Below are 19,768 nucleotides of genomic sequence, written 5' to 3' on the forward strand. Positions count from 1 at the left end.
ATTCTAATTTTCAAAAACCTTTCTGAAACCAAAGTCCTAACATTCCGAATGCCCAATAAATATCATGTTAAGAGACTTTGATTTTGATTAGATTTAGATTTACATTAGGTTTTGATTTAGACTTCGATTTGATTTAGATTTACATGAGGTTTTACAGAAATAGTGCAAATAAAGTTAATAGTGTTGTCTATGATAGGTATAGGCTTCTGGGTTAAATGGTACCAGGTTTTAAATTATTAACTAGGAACTCTCTGTAAAGCCTAAAATTATGTTAATTAATAATGTTAAACACCAAATGGCTAAAGAATTAGGACAATTTTCAGAAGTTTGAAGCAAGCAGAAGCTATTTAGTCCATTGAAGAAAATACCGAGAGATAATTTGAGTATTCAAATATAAGGAATATAAGAAATGTATTTTCCACCAACAAAAACCAATGATAAGCATGTTAAAATTGTAATCAGATGTGACTCCTTCAAGAACCTTATGATGGAATCTCTTCACAATGAGAATGGCTAAATATAAAAATAGATTGGAGTGAAATTTCTTCTATTAAGGTTAAAACCAAAAATATGTTATCAGTTTTCTCTCAATTAAATGAATGTCTATGGATAAGGAAAATTACAGGGTAATTTTGGTATGGGAGGACATATTAGCTTAATTCTTAGGATGTTTTAAAGCGCTGTGATTCTATGAACTGCAATCAGTATGCATCTGGAGAACTCCAACGTTGCTTTATTTGTTTTATCAGCTTGTTACTAGATTGAATTTTAATTTAGGATTTTTATATAATCCTAGGGCAAATAATGTGTGTTGAAAACATAGAGCACAAATGTAGATAGCAGACATACTCTGTTTTTTTTTTTTTAATTGGAGTATATTTGCTTTACAATGTTGTATTAGTTTCTGCTGTACAATGAAGTGAATCAGCTCTATGTATACATATAGCCCCTCCCTCTTGGACTTCCCTCCCACCCCCATCCCACCCATCTAGGTCATCACAGAGCTTTGAGGGAATTTAAATGGTTGGCTTCTCCTTTCCAGTCAGACAGTATTTTGACTCTTGTATGTTAACAGATTGACCTGAGATTTTGTGTCTTTTCATGATTCCAAATTGCAATGCACACTGGATTGATTTTACTCCTTAAGGGATATAGTCCATACCTCAGGCTGACCAAATGTGCTTACTTTTCACCATTCTGCATTATTTCTAAAGGATATTCCATTCTAGGGTGATGAAAGGTACTTGTGTTTGGAAATATGTCCTTTTCTAGGTAACAAACAAACAAAACCACAATGACTATTTTTTATCTAACTTGTGTTCAAAATTAGTGCTATCCCTAGATGGACTCATTTGAGGATATCTAAGGAAAGCTGTTGATATGCTCAGTCAGTCATCATTCATTTATGTATTTATTCAATCAACAGATGTCCATTGAATGCCTGCATCAACATGCTGGGGACACCCATATATGATATTTCCCATAAGAGTAAGAACAATTTTGTAAAATCCATGATCATTTTTCCTTATTTATGGGAGACAATTTTCCAGATGGTCTACACTGAATTATGCCCATTGCTTTGTTTGTTTGGTTGTTTGCCTGGTTTTGTTTGCTTGTTTCTTTTTTGAAACCAATGACAAAAACTTACATGTAAAGAATCAGTGCTCCTATCTAAACAGACTTGTCTGATGGGAGTGCAGTTCATATACCATTAAACTTAGACAAAAGAGGGAGCAGAGAATGGAGAGGAGAAAGGAGCATTATATAATTATTCACAAAATGAGTCCTAACATTCATTTTTTTTTTTAAACATCTTTATTGGAGTATGATTGCTTTACAATGGTGTGTTAGTTTCTGCTTTATAACAAAGTGAATCAGTTATACATATACATATGTTCCCATATCTCTTCCCTCTTGCATCTCCCTCCCTCCCACCCTCCCTATCCCACCCCTCTAGGTGGTCACAAAGCACCGAGCTGATCTCCCTGTGCTATGCGGCTGCTTCCCACTAGCTATCTATTTTACATTTGGTAGTGTATATATGTCCATGACACTCTCTCACCCTGTCACATTTTTATATACACTAGTTAGTTACCTATTTGAAACTGTATTGTAAATGACCAGCATTGATTCATGAAATTTCCAAAAATCTTAAAAGGAAAATTCCAGAAGATGATCAGAAAAGCAGAAAATCCTCAAGAAATTCCTCTTATTAATAAAAGTTTAGTTGTAATAATTAACTAAATAATATTTTTATTATAATTTTATTTTATTTTAATAATGGTTTATTTTATTTTAATAATGGTTTTTTAACCATTATTATTTGTCTGGTTACCAAAGGTGACAGTACTCGAGATGAAGGAGATATATTAAATCCAAAACACTCCCCCTTTCTGTTCCCTACCCATCACAGACAGAGCCGGTTGTGGTCTGTCTCCTCCCTAGAGTGGAAGCTCCATGAAGGCTGGGACTTTCTCTGTATTGTTCATTGTTGTAATATCAGCATCTGGAACAATACATGGCACTTAGAAGATACTCAATAAATTCTAATTAAATCAAAAAAATGAGCTAATTTGTGCATGTAGCTTTCCTTGTAGGTTTCTTTCCTCCTATTATTACGTCTGCAAGGTAGACATTTGGTGTCTCTCTTCTTGATCTTGTAATTCCCTGCAGACTTTAAGAAAATCATTCATAGACCAATTTATACTATTATTTAATATGTTATCACTCTCGGGAGCAGGACTGGCTCCATAATTTGTGGCATCCAGTGAAAATTTTTAAAGATGTGTCCCTTGTTCAGAACTTGATAAGGATTTCATGATGGCAATATCAGAGCATTAAACCAAGTGTGGGACCCTTCTAAGCATGGCTGCACAGGTGACATGCTTGTGGGACTGGCCTGTGCACGGGATTGTATTTTGATAGAGAGGTCTGCAGAAGATGGTTTTTAACCCAAAGGATAAGTCACAAGTGTGATTACATATTCTATTTTCATGCTGAAACTGGATTTGATGTTTCATTTTGCTTACAGTAGAGTTGAATACCAGAGTGCAGTAGAAAGATCTGTACATCAGAGATTGTGTGATTCAGTTGGTATCAATAAAAATTATTTTTATCCCCACAGAGTAGAAGACTACACTTAAAGCAGTGCTTTAATCTGAAATATAGAGATATTACTGGGGATAGAGTTTGAACAAGCTATAGCATGGAGGAAAATCTTAAACTATATTAATTCTATGAACCATATAGGATTCAGAGGAAATTTCCACAAATTCAGCAAAGTCAAAAAGAAGGAAACTACTGTTAAGACATAAGTAAATATGTGGGGCCCTTTTAGATTTTGGGTTTTGCTAGTTATTACTATTTTAGGGAATTTAGAATTGACCAAGTGGTCAGTGGTTTTCTTATGTGTTAAGCATTGTGACTATGTTAAATGTAAGCAATTTTAGGATGACATTTTAAACTTAAAAAAAAATCTGAACCTTTTGTTTTTCATACAAAATCTTACATTGAATCTTAGTTGTTACTGTGTTTTAAGAGACATATATGAAACTTATTAAGATGAGAATGAGATACCATAAGGCACTTCTGCCTAATAGTTTGAAAACTGTTTCTTTAAATGACAGAACTGCATCTCTAGATATGTTTTTGAGGACTTTAAAATTGAAATATAAAATATCTCAGGAAGGTAAATCCTAGTTTACAGAATTATTCATATTTTTAAAAGGCAGTGATTTGATTTTTTCTTTTTTATAAATTTATTTATTTATTTATTTATGGCTGCGTTGGGTCTTCGTTGCTGTGCGCGGGTTCTCGTTGCGGTGGCCTCTGTTGTTGTGGAGCACGGGCTCTAGGCGCGCGGGCCTCAGCAGCTGTGGCTCGAAGGCTCTAGGGCACAGGCTCAGTAGTTGCGGCACCCGGGCTCAGCCGCTCCGCGGCATGTGGGACCCTCCCGGACCAGGGATCGAACCCGCGTCTCCTGCATTGGCAGGCAGACTCTTAACCACTGTGCCACCAGGGAAGCCCCAGTGATTTGATTTTTAAAAAAAACTTTGAAGAGAGAGGCTACACTACATGCATTTTGGAGTTTTCCTCATGCATCTGACTGAATAATAAAAACTATGATATATGTGATAATAGATTATGTCTTCTTTTCACATTAATTCAACATTAGAAATATTTTTTTTCCTCCTGGTTCTGTAAACATGCAAACTGTTTTATTGTGAGTATTTGTTGTTCTGTCAAGTTAAAATCATGTCCCTTGCAGGTTCTTTTACTGTGTTACTGCTCTGTATCTGGCTGTATGTCTCATGGTGACAGACAGTGGGCCTTGCCCTTAGGGAGCTTACAATCTAAGTTGTCAAATTACTTAGTTGTCAGATGATTTAAAAAGTAGGTGCGATACATAGTGGAATGGATGCTGTACTTAAAGTTTTGTCAGACTTCTGTAGGGATCGTGAGTGTTTTTGTCAACGTGGGCACAGGAAAATTCCACAGAAAAACAATATTTAAGTTAAATCTTGCTGGAAGGAGCATTATGACAGTGACAGTGAAGGGAGAAAACATTTGGCAAAATATACGGGATGAAGAAAGTCCCAGAAATATTATGTGATTCTTGCTTTTTACTGTAGAATTAATATTAACTGATATTAATACAAGCAAGTTTTATTGGTTTATTTCAATTTTATTATTATCCTTAATGAAGCTATATTTTATGTGACTAGACTGCAGGTAACTTGCATTGTAGTAATTGTAAAGTTCTCAATTAAAAAATTAAATATACTGAAATATTAATTGTTGCAGTTAATCTTGTAAAATGAAAATCCTTCACATACTTGCTGGAAAATGCATGTAAATTTTAGCCTAAAATTTTGACAACAGTTAAAATCAATGCTTAAAATATTGTTTCTTGTTTCTTATTCGTTTACATAAGTATAATTGTTACAGTAGATTTTTAATTTTCAGAGGGTTGCTGAAAAATATCCCATTGCTTCCTCCAGTATTGTTATGCATAAAGTCCTTTGGTGCTCTTCAGCTTGCATATATTCCTTTGCATGACCTGGAAACTCGTAGGTTTATAGTAAACTCTGAAACATCTGCATCATGCCTAGAAAATATAAACAGTGAGCCTGGTGATCTGTGGAATTCCGTGGTGAGACATCTGGTAGGCACATATAGCAGAAGACTCAATACAAATTTGATGATTTTTTTTTTCTCCCCTGTTTGAGTACAGGGACATTTTATATAGCAGAAAATGGAGCAAGATTTAGAGGGTTAAACCGGAGGCAGCAACATAAGCATAGGTACACGGAGAAGGTAACAAATTGAGAAAATTAGTTGGAAATTTTATCTTTGCTGCTGACTACCTGGCTAGTTACTATAATTATGATAGTTAATTGTCTGTACAAGTATTCACACCTGTGAAGTAAAAGTTCTTGATAATAGAGGACTATGGTACACAACTAATAAGAATAGTTGATGAGCATGAGAGCAAAAGACAAATGATTGTCTTCTTAATTGGATTTGCTTCTTTGCCCTTTTCAAGTTAAGGAGGACTAGAAACTCATAAAATTTTGCTGATCAGAACTGAAGTTTTATAGAATGACTATAGTGGGTGACAGGTTGTTTTACGTAAGAGGAAGTCATAAGTAAGACTAACACATGTAACGCCTGACAATGATTTGATCAGAGGAAGCTTTCATGTAGTCAAAAGTTATGTAATTGGTTCCTGAGTTACTGGACAAAGAAAAATTCATTTTCTTTCTTGACTCCAAAATTGTGAGGTTCGACCATGACATCCAAGTTAATGATGGAGAACAGAGGTCAGCAATTTTTTTCTGTAAAGAGTCTGATAGTAAATATTTTAGTTTTTCAGGCTATATGGTTTCTGTTGCAACTGTTCTGCTCTGCTAATATAGTAGGAAAGCTGCCACAGACAATAAAATGAATGGGTACCGCTTTGTTCCAATGAAACTTTATTTACAAAAACAAGTGGTGGACCATATTTTGTCCATAGGCCATAGTGTGCTAACCTCTAATCTCAACTTCTGAAACCCTGTTAATTAAGAAATAAAATCATAACAAAGCTAAACTCTGTTAACTTACTAGGAAATTAAGTTAAATCCACATATAACTTATTTGTCTGTACAAACATCAATATATTTTCTAATGATTGAGGCAAAAATCTCAGTTATTCCTTATTCCTCATTTATATGTATACAGTTGACCCTTGAACAACGTGGGGGTTAGGGGCACTGACACCTGAGCTGTGAAAAATCCGAGTATATTATAGTCAGGCCCTCCATAGTCGAGGTTCCACATCCTCATATTCAACCAACCCGGGATCATGTAGTGCTATAGTACGTGTTTATTGAAAATCCACACAGTTCAAACCCATGTGGTTTAAGCGTCAACTATATTTAACTGGGCTCCTTGTTAAACATATTGTTCTCTGCTAGGGTGTCCAAGTTCTAGAATTATGCTGCAAGGATTCCTGAGATTACTTTGCAATTGCTCGTCTCATTCCTAGCACATAAGATTTTCTGCTACTGTCTCTATTCTGTTTGTGAACTCTTTCACCTATTTTTTTATCTGTTTCTATATACATATATTTAAATTTTCAATGGCTGAGGAAACAATGAAAAAAAACCACAATTTTAAAACAATGAGATTTACTCCGAACTTTAGAGTCTTCCTGGATATGGAGACAGTTTCCTCATTTCTGAATGGATGGCTGCTTTTCACACTGGCCTTAGGCAGGACTAATTTCATACAGATTGAATTTACTCTTTAGGTGTTGAAAATTTCTCTCTCTCAGTTGACTCTTGTGTTTATTGGAAGGGGTATTATAACTGTCCCTGATAAGGGCCAGAAAGAATAGTGTTTTAATCAGTGTGTCAGTAGGAAAACTATCCCCCTAAAAAACATTGAATTATCTCTTCTACAGCCTTTCCCACTTTCTTTTCATAGACATTGAAAATGCCTCTTCACCTATAGCATTGGAACTGGAACTAAACGTGGCTAGCTGATATCTTTACTGTGGTTCTTAGACCCTTAAATTGCTATTATGTTTAATGAACTTACCAGAGAAAAAATGAACTGCATAATATTGTTTTTATTGACCGTGTACACAGAACATTCCTCAGGAAATATTGGGCTTACAGCATACTTGTAGAGATACCTAATTCCATTCATTTGTGCTTTTTTAGTAAAGGATGGTATTAATGTCAGCGTACATGGCAGGCATAGTTATAAAATTCATATTTAGGTATATAGAATTTACCAAGAAGAATATTTTATGCTTAACATTGCCTATTAGAAAATAGGTTTTACTCCTTATATTAAATGTGTTTTATAAAAATTTATTCAGTAATTTGGAATTGTTTCTTCTGCTCATTTATGTTAGTCTTACATTGTTCTGTGGCTGATGCAGGTTATCTACATAGGAGACATTTAAACACAACAATCTGGAAGTCTTGGGAGTGGTTAGGGGGCTTGTCTGGAAACTGTTGGAATGAGTAATACAGTTTTTTTTTTTAACATCTTTATTGGAGTATAATTGCTTTACAATGGTGTGTTAGGTTCTGCTTTATAACAGAGTGAATCAGCTATATATATACATATATCCCCATATCTCCTCCCTCTTACGTCTCCCTCCCACCTTCCCTATCCCACCCCTCTAGGTGGTCACAAAGCACCGAGCTGATCTCTCTGTGCTATGTGGCTGCTTCCCACTAGCTATCTGTTTTACATTTGGTAGTGTATATATGTCCGTGAAACTCTCTCACTTCATCCCAGCTTACCCTTCCCACCCCCCATGTCCTCAACATTCTCTACATCAGCGTCTTTATTCGTGGCCTGCCCCTAGGTTCTTCAGAACCATTTTTTTTTACAGTTTTTATTCAGATTATATATTTAAAATAATGAAAGAAGGAGGGCAGACAGCAGAAACAAGAAGAACTACAATCCTGCAGCCTGTGGAACAAAAACCACATTCACAGAAAGATAGACAAGATGAAAAGGCAGAGGACTATGTACCAGATGAAGGAACAAGATAAAACCCCAGAAAAACAACTAAATAAAGTGCAGATAAGCAACCTTCCGGAAAAAGAATTCAGAAGAATGATAGTGAAGATGATCCAGGACCACGGAAAAAGAATGGAGGCAAAGATCGAGAAGATGCAAGAAATGTTTAACAAAGACCTAGAAGAATTAAAGAACAAACAAACAGAGATGAACAATACAATAACTGAAATGAAAACTACACTAGAAGGAATCAATAGCAGAATAACTGAGGCAGAAGAACAGATAAGTGACCTGGAAGACAGAATGGTGGAATTCATGCTGCAGAACAGAATAAAGAAAAAAGAGGGGCTTCCCTGGTGGCGCAGTGGTTGAGAATCTGCCTGCCAATGCAGGGGACATGGGTTCGAGCCCTGGTCTGGGAAGATCCCACATGCCGTGGAGCAACTAGGCCCGTGAGCCACAATTACTGAGCCTGCGCATCTGGAGCCTGTGCTCCGCAAAAAGGCTGCGATAATGAGAGGCCCGTACACCACGATGAAGAGTGGCCCCCACTTGCCACAACTAGAGATAGCCCTCGCACAGAAACAAAGACCCAACACAGCCACAAATAAATAAATAAATAAATAAAAATTAAACTTTAAAAAAAGAAAAAAGAGAAAAAAGAATGAAAAGAAATGAAGACAGCCTACGAGACCTCTGGGACAACATTAAATGCAACAACATTCACATTATAGGAGTGCCAGAAGGAGAAGAGAGAGAGAAAGGACCAGAGAAAATATTTGCAGAGATTATAGTCAAAAATTTCCCTAACATGGGAAAGGAAATAGCCACCCAACTCCAGGAAGTGCAGCAAGTCCCATACAGGATAAACCCAAGGAGAAACACACCAAGACACATAGTAATCAAACTGGCAAAAATTAAAGACAAAGAAAAATTATTGAAAGCAGCAAGGGAAAAACGACAAATAACATAGAAGGGAACTCCCATAAGGTTAACAGCTGATTTCTCAGCAGAAACTCTACAAGCCAGAAGGGAGTGGCATGATATACTTAAAGTGATGATAGGGAAGAACCTACAACCAAGATTACTCTACCCAGCAAGGATCTCATTCAGATTCAATGGAGAAATCAAAAGCTTTACAGACAGGCAAAAGCTAAGAGAATTCAGCACCACCAAACCAGCTCTACAACAAATGCTAAAGGAACTACTCTAAGTGGGAAACACAAGAGAAGAAAAGGACCTACAAAAACAAACCCAAAACAAATAAGAAAGTGGTCATAGGAACATACATATCGATAATTACCTTAAACGTGAATGGATTAAATGTTCCAACCAAAAGACACAGGCTTGCTGAACGGATACAAAAACAAGACCCATATATATGCTGTCTACAAGAGACCCACTTCAGACCTAGGGACACATACTGACTGAAAGTGAGGGGATGGAAAAAGATATTCCATGCAAATGGAAATCAAAAGAAAGCTGGAGTAGCTATACTCATATCAGATAAAATAGACTTTAAAATAAAGAATGTTACAAGAGACAAGGAAGGACACTACATAATGATCAAGGGATCAATCCAAGAAGAAGATATAACAATTATAAATATATATGCACCCAACATAGGAGCACCTCAATACATAAGGCAACTGCTAACAGCTGTAAAAGAGGAAATCGACAGTAACACAATAATAGTGGGGAACTTTAACACCTCACTTACACGAATGGACAGATCATCCAAAATGAAAATAAATAAGGAAACAGAAGCTTTAAATGACACAATAGACCAGATAGATTTCATTGATATTTATAGGGCATTCCATCCAAAAACAGCAGATTAAACTTTCTTCTCAAGTGCGCACGGAACATTTTCCAGGATAGATCACATCTTGGCTCACAGATCAAGCCTCAGTAAATTTAAGAAAATTGAAATCATATCAAGCATCTTTTCTGAACAGAACGCGATGAGATTAGAAATGAATTACAGGGAAAAAAATGTAAAAAACACAAACACATGGAGGCTAAACACTACGTTATTAAACAACCAAGAGATCACTGAAGAAATCAAAGAGGAAATAAAAAAATACCTAGACAAATGACAATGCAAACATGACAATCCAAAACCTATGGGATGCAGCAAAAGCAGTTCTAAGAGGGAAGTTTATAGCTATACAAGCCTACCTCAAGAAACAAGAAAAATCTCAAATAAACAATCTAACCTTACACTTAAAGGAACTAGAGAAACAAGAACAAACAAAACCCAAACTTAGCAGAAGGAAAGAAATCATAAAGATCAGAGCAGAAATAAATGAAATAGAAACAAAGAAAACAGAAGCAGGCTTCCCTGCTGGTGCAGTGGTTGAGAAACCTCCTGCCAATGCAGGGGACACGGGTTCGAGCCCTGGTCTGGGAAGATCCCACATGCTGCGGAGCAACTGGGCCTGTGAGCCACAACTACTGAGCCTGTGCGTCTGGAGCGTGTGCTCCGCAACAAGAGAGGCCGCGATAGTGAGAGGCCCACGCACTGCAATGAAGAGTGACCCCCGGTCGCCGCAACTAGGGAAAGCCCTCACACAGAAATGAAGACCCAACACAGCCATAAATAAATAAATAAATAAATAAATTTTTTAAAAAAAGATGACTACTATTAAAAAAAAACAGTAAGAAAGATCAATAAAACTAAAAGCTGGTTCTTTGAGAAGATAAACAAAATTGATAAACCATTAGCAAGAGTCATCAAGAAAAAGAGGGAGAGGACTCAAATCAATAAAATTAGAAATGAAAAAGGAGAAGTTACAACAGACACTGAAGAAATACAAAGCATCCTAAGAGACTACTACCAGCAACTCTATGCCAATAAAATGGACAACCTGGAAGAAATAGACAAATTCTTAGAAAGGTATAACCTTCCCAGACTGAACCAGGAAGAAATAGAAAATATGAACAGACCAAGCACAAGTAATGAAATTGAAACTGTGATTAAAAATCTTCCAACAAACAAAAGTCCAGGACCGGATGTCTTCACAGGTGAATTTTATCAAACATTTAGAGAAGAGCTAACACCCATCCTTCTCAAACTCTTCCAAAAAATTGTGGAGGAAGGAACACTCCCAAACTCATTCTATGAGGCCACCATCACCCTGATACCAAAACCAGACAAAGATACTACAAAAAAAGAAAATTACAGACCAATATCATTGATGAATATAGATGCAAAAATCCTCAACAAAATACTAGCAAACAGAATCCAACAACATATTAAAAGGATCATACACCATGATCAAGTGGGATTTATCCCAGGGATGCAAGGATTCTTCAATATATGCAAATCAATCAATGTGATACACCATATTAACAAATTGAAGAATAAAAACCATATGATCATCTCAGTAGATGCAGAAAAAGCTTTTGACAAAATTCAACACCCATTTATGATAAAAACTCTCCAGAAAGTGGGCACAGAGGGAACCTACCTCAACATAATAAAGGCCATATACAACAAACCCACAGCGAACATCATTCTCAATGGTGAAAAACAGAAAGCATTTCCTCTAAGATCAGGAACAAGACAAGGATGTCCACTCTCACCGCTGTTATTCAACAAAGTTTTGGAATTCCTAGCCATGGCAATCAGAGAAGAAAAAGAAATAAAAGGAATACAAATTGGAAAAGAAGAAGTAAAACTGTCACTGTTTGCAGATGACATGATACTATACATAGAGAATCCTAAAGATACCACCAGAAAACTACTAGAGCTTATCAATGAATTTGGTAAAGTAGCAGGATACAAAATTAATGCACAGAAATCTCTTGCATTCCTATACAATAATGATGAAAAATCTGAAAGAGAAATTAAGGAAACACTCTCATTTACCATTGCAACAAAAAGAATAAAATACCTAGGAATAAGGCTACCTAGGGAGACAAAAGACCTGTATGCAGAAAACTATAAGACACTGATGAAAGAAATTAAAGAAGATACAAATAGATGGAGACATATACCATGTTCTTGGATTGGAAATCAATATTGTGAAAATGGCTATACTACCCAAAGCAATCTACAGATTCAATGCAATCCCTATCAAATTACCAATGGCATTTTTTACAGAACTAGAACAAAAAATCTTAAAATTTGTATGGAGACACAAAAGACCCCGAATAGCCAAAGCAGTCTTGCGGGAAAAAAACGGAGCTCGAGGAATCAGACTCCCTGACTTCAGACTATACTACAAAGCTACAGTAATCAAAACAATATGGTACTGGCACAAAAACAGAAACCTAGATCAATGGAACAAGATAGAAACCCCAGAGGTAAACCCACACACCTATGGTCAACTAATCTATGACAAAGGAGGCAAGGATATACAATGGGGAAAAGACAGTCTCTTCAACAAGTGGTGCTGGGAAAACTGGACAGCTACATGTAAAAGAATGAAATTAGAACACTCCCTAACACCATACACAAAAATAAACTCAAAATGGATTAGAGACCTAAATGTAAGACCGGACACTATAAAACTCTTAGAGGAAAACATAGGAAGAACACTCTTTGACATAAATCACAGCAAGATCTTTTTTGATCCACCTCCTGGAGTAATGGAAATAAAAACAAAAATAAACAAATGGGACCTAATGAAACTTCAAAGCTTTTGCACAGCAAAGGAAACCATAAATAAGACCAAAAGACAACTCTCAGAATGGGAGAAAATATTTGCAAATGAAGCAACTGACAAAGATTTAATCTCCAAAATTTACAAGCAGCTCATGCAGCTCAATATCAAAAAAACAAACAACCCAATCCAAAAATGGGCAGAAGACCTAAATAGACATTTCTCCAAAGAAGACATACCGATGGCCAAAAAGCACATGAAAAGCTGCTCAACATCACTAATTATTAGAGAAATGTAAATCAAAACTACAATGAGGTATCACCTCACACCAGTTAGAATGGGCTTCATCAGAAAACCTACAAACAACAAATGCTGGAGAGGGTGTGGAGAAAAGGGAACCCTCTTGCACTGTTGGTGGGAATGTAAACTGATACAGCCACTATGGAGAACAGTATGGAGGTTCCTTAAAAAATAAAAATAGAATTACCATATGATCCAGCAATCCCACTACTGGGCATATACCCAGAGAAAACCACAATTCAAAAAGACACATTCACCCCAATGTTTATTGCAGCACTCTTTACAATAGCCAGGTCATGGAAGCAACCTAAATGCCCATTGACAGACAAATGGATAAAGAAGTAGTGGTACATATATACAATGGAATATTACTCAGCCATAAAAAGGAAGGAAATTGGGTCATTTGTTGAGACGTGGATGGATCTAGAGACTGTCATACAGAGTGAAGTAAGTCAGAAAGAGAAAAACAAATATCGTGTATTAACGCTTATATGTAGAACCTAGAAAAATGGTACAGATGAACCGGTTTGCAGGGCAGAAATTGAGACACAGATGTAGAGAACAAACGTATGGACACCAAGGAGGGAAGCCGCGGGGGGGTGGGGATGGTGGTGTGATGAATTGGGCGATTGGGATTGAGATGTATACACTGATGTGTATAAAATTGATGACTAATAAGAACCTGCTGTATAAAAAAATAAAGAAAATTAAATTAAAAAATTAAAAAAAAAGAACAGATGAAAAGCCAAAAAAATAAATTATGAAAGAAAAGTAGCAAAGTTTTCTAAAAATGGTTATACTCACTCTAAATTAAGTTTGAGAAAATGTTAGTTGTCCACATCAGATATTATTGTTTGTATTATTATTGTTTTTATCATTTAGCCTCAGGTAGCATTGATGAAGACTGTTTGGAGCTAAAGTCTAGTGCCCCATTGATATCAATCATTCAAACAGTCAAAAATCCATGCTTGAATATTTTCAGAGTAAAGATACCTCCTGAAGGCTTACCAAATGCCCCATTAGAATATGCTAAATGACCTAGGAGAGAAATTGCTAAAATTACACAAAATAAAGGTATGGTAAATCAAATGAGAGCAGTTTACAGAGACTTCCTAAAACATCTGAGGTTTTCTTAATAAAAATAGGAAACCTACCACAAGAGATGAACACAGTATTTACAGCTTACATCACTGGTATTTTTTTCCTTCCATTTGGTATATCTGACCTTTATTTCACAAGCCCTCAGCCTTAAATAATCTGTTCTTAGTGGAGGAAGATTGTGGTTGAAAATTTAAATTTGAGAGGCAAGGTTAACTGACAATTCAAGTAGGAATAATGCCAAGTATTCCAATATGGTAAAGAGAAATTAGGTAGAGCTGTCATCCACAATTCTGGGATTAACTCATGAAATTTAGTGCACATTCAACCCCCCAAAATATTTATTAAACAACCACTATAGGAAAGGGACTATAGGAAGAAATAAAAATGTATAAGGTCTAGTTCATGGATTTTATATCCCATACACTTGAAAATTTTTATTAACAGATAAAGTCAAGTATTTGCTGTATAAACTATCAGAGTGATATAGAAGCATACAGGATGAAATTATTGAATCTATTCAGCAGGAGTTCCATAGAGCAGGCGGCATCTGAGCTGGATTAAGAATGGGGATTATTTGGCACTAGATCTTAGGAGGAAATGAATTAATTAGATCTCCTTCACACAGTCAAGAATGACCACAGAATTTTATCAAGGTAGCAGCATAATCAGATTGGTGTCAGGAGGGCCTATTCATTGGATGAATCTGCAGTGTTCCAAAAAGAGACAGAGGAAATACGGTGGAGAAATAGAAGAGAGTTTCAGAAGACATTTCAGAAGCTTCGCAGTCAGTCAGTTGGGCAAAGAAAACTTTTCCTCTGTTTTCCCAACATTGTAGACTACCTTTGCATTGTGAGGAGGTGTTCAGTGAGTCAGTTAGTGATAATGTGAGAGAGGAGGCAGAATATTTTTATTAGGAAGTAAATTAAGGCAGTGGAGATATGTATTACTTTATGGATGTGTCAGGTGAGAGAGGGAAAGATACAGAAGGCTTAGCTGGTAGAAGAAGCATGAGACTCGCTCATAAACTACATCTGAGAAGTCAGGTAACCTCTTTACATCTTAGTTCCTTTTCTCTCCACCACGGCTTTAGGATACTTTTAAGAAAGAGTTTGAGGAAATAGAGTGGAAAAAAAGGAATATAAGAAAAAAAGAGTCTGCCCATTCGAGTGTGTGTGTGGTGGTCAGGTTGGGGGGGAGACTATTTATTCAGCTGAAGAGGTTGATAGGAATCAGATGAGGTGCTGAGGGACACTCACAACCTCGTTAAGGGGCAGTTAAGTCAGTGACCAATGCTCTCAAGTCAATTGGGAGAGTGCCTGATTGACATCAGGCAGCTTAGTGTGTGCAGAGCCCTGGACTTGGGTCCAGGCCCAAATTTACCACTTAATAGCATTGCAACCTTATGTCTGGCTGGACCCCAAAGCTTTCCATCTGTAGAATAAAGGGATCAGCTAGGTAACTGATTTCTAAATGGTGTTCCAATGGCAACTAGAGATTTTTAAAAACTATTCTCAGGGTCTACTGAACTGCGAGGGGAAGGGAAGTAACCAGATGAGAATTTTACCCTTTTTTATTTCCCTTGCCATTTCACATAGAACAAAATATATCTCTCTTTTATATATAGAACTTCTATCTACGATTAAATTTGGACAGGGGATTCTGACTTAAGTTCACAAACACATACACGTGCACACAGTATTCAAAACATACAGTTGAAAGCCATTTGCTTAGATGAGTTCTTCCTCTCCTCCCAAAGTGTGTTACGCTTCTATGATTCCAAAATGTTATACTTCAGTTCAGAATATGGTAATGCCACATTCTGAGGAATGTTAGGTCTGAATGAGGGGCTGAAGGAAAGGTTTGAGAGGACAGATTGGTTTGGGATTAGGTGTACTTGAAAGGTTGGTAAGACATTCTCAAGTTTCTGGTGACCAATTAGAAAGTAGCGTTTGGGCTAAGGCTCAGGCTGCCTGGCCTGGTGGTGACACGATTTTTGGGAAGATCATTCACAAGGAAATTCCAGCCAAAATCATTTATGAGGATGACCAGTGTCTCACTTTCCATGACATTTCCCCTCAAGCACCAACACATTTTCTGGTGATACCCAAGAAACATATATCCCAGATTTCTGCAGCAGAAGATAATAGTGAAAGTCTTCTTGGACATTTAATGATTGTTGGCAAGAAATGTGCTGCTGATCTGGGCCTGAAGAAGGGTTATCAAATGGTGGTGAATGAAGGTTCAGATGGGGGACAGTCTGTCTATCGTGTTCATCTCCATGTTCTTGGAGGTCGGCAGATGAATTGGCCTCCTGGTTAAGCGTGTTGTAGGGATAATTTTCCCTTCTCTATTCAGTGATCAGGTTTGCACGTTCCAATATGCTAAACAATACTTTTATTTTTTTGCCTGTGTATGGAGAGATTGCAGAAATAATTTTAAAAACCCATACATAATAAAAGATTGTTGTATGGTCCAAAAAAAAAAAAGGGGTTTAATAATCTAGAGAAAGGTCAGAAGTAGAACATGGACTTCACAAGCAGTTGCCTTAATTAGAAGTGGATGAGCTTATCCAAGAAGAGAGTGTGAAGCAAAAACAAACAAACAAAATGTCCAAGGACATGGTGGAAAAAGCAGAAACCATGAAGAAAATGGAAAAAAAGAGTGGTCAGTGGAAACCAAATGAAAGAGGGGAATATCCAGTGGAAAACTTCCTGTATTTACAGCATCTTTAGAGCCTTCAATACCTTTTCATCAGCATGTGAAGATTATATTTGTTTCAGGTACTTTAATATTGATGCATGGAATTTGATAGTGGAGGTGAGCTCTTATATTTCTTCAAGTGAAAGGATTGGGAATTGAAGGAGGGAAGGTGGGTAGGAAGGAGAGAGAAAATAAGAGAGAGAATGAGAGAAAGAGATTTACAGACAGTAACAATTACACTAATTCTCTTTTCAATTAGATCATTTACAAACGTGAGAAGGATATTTGAAACATTTTTAGTTGGCCTTGTCAGGAAGTTATAAGTTGTTTTGAGAAGCATAAATTATATCAGTATTTATACTGCTTATTTTTGGGGAGAGCATAAATGCAAAGATTGGCTGCATTAAATTAACTCTATTTTCTGTAGTAGTTGAATAAACATTAATCATGTTTTTATATTGAATTTTCTCATAAAACTGAATCTATCTAATTATGAAAATAACATCGGATTTACGATTTTCCTCCAATTATCATTTTAAAATATCCAGCACTTTCTTCCCCAAATATCAGAACCAAGATTCTACCTTACAAGCCATAGTTTAACAGTGGTTAATTAGCTGTTGTCTAATTACTGTGTCATGTGTTGAGGATTTCCTTCACTTGGCAGAATTAAACACTTTTTGAAATTCCCAGATTACATTGAGATAAGAGCAGGTCAATGAGAAATAGGAAAGAATGCCCAATTTATGTTTCCTATACCCTTCATCCACTTATAAATGCAAGCAATGGGGACGTGGAAACTATTTGAATTTTAAATGACTGAATAGAGATTCTTCTAATCCAGAGGACTGAACACAATTAGTTAGTTCCATAATTTGTACTTAATATTATAATAACTAGCAATAACTTATACAAGTTAAAGAATTATGAAAATTATATTCATTAACTGATGAAGAATAAATGTCTCCATCAAACTTATAGTTGAGAATGGATGTAAATCAGGGTATATTATTTAAAGCTACAATACCAGGACTCACTCTGCATCTCTTGACAAGAGGAGAAGATAGAGATGTGGTGAGTGGTATTAGATTCACTACTGATATGATTATGATAACACTTGGAATTTTTATGTCATTTTTAGATGACACTACCAAGTTACCATTATCAATTGAACAACAGAGAAATAAATAGAAGTAGCCATAGAGACTAGATCCATAGACTAACAGTTTGATCGCCGTTTTGGTCTATGTGATAGCAAAATATCTAGAATCCTAGATTTCTGGCATTAGATAGAACAATTATTATAGTGATATAATTTGTTTGTAGTGACTAAGTTTCATTTTACAGTTTGGAATGTCTTAAAGCTATTTCTTACAATAGCTCCAAAATAGAAGTTAGAACTACCATTAATGCAAAGGACTTTCCCCGGAAAATCTGCTTACAAATGAATTCATTTTAATATATAAAAAGGGCCTCATTAGTTTTTACAGTCTTAATTTTTCATCCCTCATTGTGGGATATCAGTGAGCTTAGCAAAGAGATTAAATAAATTTAGAAAATCATTACAATTAGGATTTTGGTGGCACAATTTGAGGATATTTATGAATTCTGAATATCTATTTTTAAATAAAAATAAAAGATTATTGGAGCAGGTCCCCATATACCTATTTTGTAAAACATTTTAAAAAGATTTCTAAATGTCTCAGTTATTGGCATCGTTTTTAAATACTGAGGACGTTTATAGATTACCTAGTGCCTTCCATTTATAGAGAGGGAAATGGGATCCCAAAGCTTAGGTACTTGTTCACTTCCTATAACCATAACCTGATTCAAGTTTACAGTCTCAGATTCCAAATTCAGTATAAGCTTGCAGCATCTTACGTTACATGGGTATGTCCCTTTACTATCGCAGGTGATTCTGATATTCAGTTATGGCCTTTGACAAGGGCCTTGCATCAAAAGATCATTGTAGGCAGGTATTAAAATATTCTAAAAGGAATTCAGGTAATATTCTAGTTGGTTCATGTGACCATGTGTTGGGTTGATAGTGGGGCACAACACTCTCCCCTACTCTGAGAACACCACTTCAAAGAGTGTTAGGATGTCAGGTCCCATTTGCCCATCTCATATTCCTCTCACTAAAATGGGGCATGGCCTTACCCTATTCTAACCTAGGTGCATAGATTGAGCAATATTCATTTCACCAAAGGAGACCACTTTCAGCGTTATGCTAGGTTAAAAATTCTCTAGGGCAACTCAACATGATGATACTTGTCTTGTTCTAGCTTCCTGAGAAGAGTGGACCCAGGGTTTGTGTCTTTAAAATGCTGCCTAACCACATCTAGGGATGTGTACTCCTGAGTGGCATGAATTACATATTAAAGTAACCCTAGTCTATACATTAAAACTTGCAGCACGCAAGTGTAGATCACATTGTCTATGGTGAAGAATTTTTTTTTTAACTTTTATAGCAACATAACAAAAACATAGAAAAATGCATGAATTGTAAGCATGAAGCTCGAATAGTTTACACACAAATATAACCACACCCAATTTGAGAAGCAAAGCATTAGCATATGCTGATGCATTTCAAAGTGTTGAACATAGGTCGATTCTGACTGCAAAACCCAGGTTCTTTACACAAAACACACAGCTTCTCAACGGAGCAAGCACACGTAATGAGATTTCAGACTCCAGGGATAAGCTGTGAGAAATGTAAATATTTTTGTTAAGTGAATCCATTTCAGGAAACCCAAATCATGGCATGTCTGCCTTCTTACCTCTCTGACTAAAGAATTGGAGCCTGGGTGGTCCTGTTGGGTGAAAGTCAGCCTAAGAGACAGCCTAGGCTCAGAACTGAAAGCTTTAGATAAGGAGACAAGACAATAGTTTGCAGGGGAAGGGAAGAACTGAGGGCACCAGATTCCTCTGAGTACATAAATAAATCAGGTAAATACATCAGAATTTCCCAAATTTTAGGGATGTTCTACCATAATAATGATGAGATTTAAAAAGATGTGAAATTAAAAGCA

General features: G+C 36.3%; 1 protein-coding gene and 1 pseudogene across 1 annotated transcript in view; both read left to right on the top strand.

Annotated features, from left to right (window-relative positions):
- MDGA2 (MAM domain containing glycosylphosphatidylinositol anchor 2) overlaps nt 1-19,768 on the top strand; it is an 814,342-nt gene that overhangs the window by 601,209 nt on the left and 193,365 nt on the right. The window lies entirely within an intron of this gene.
- On the top strand, nt 5,792-16,374 carry LOC137763176 (adenosine 5'-monophosphoramidase HINT1 pseudogene; annotated as a pseudogene).

This window comes from Eschrichtius robustus, chromosome 1 (genome assembly GCF_028021215.1).
Source record: "Eschrichtius robustus isolate mEscRob2 chromosome 1, mEscRob2.pri, whole genome shotgun sequence".
Taxonomy (NCBI): domain Eukaryota; kingdom Metazoa; phylum Chordata; class Mammalia; order Artiodactyla; family Eschrichtiidae; genus Eschrichtius; species Eschrichtius robustus.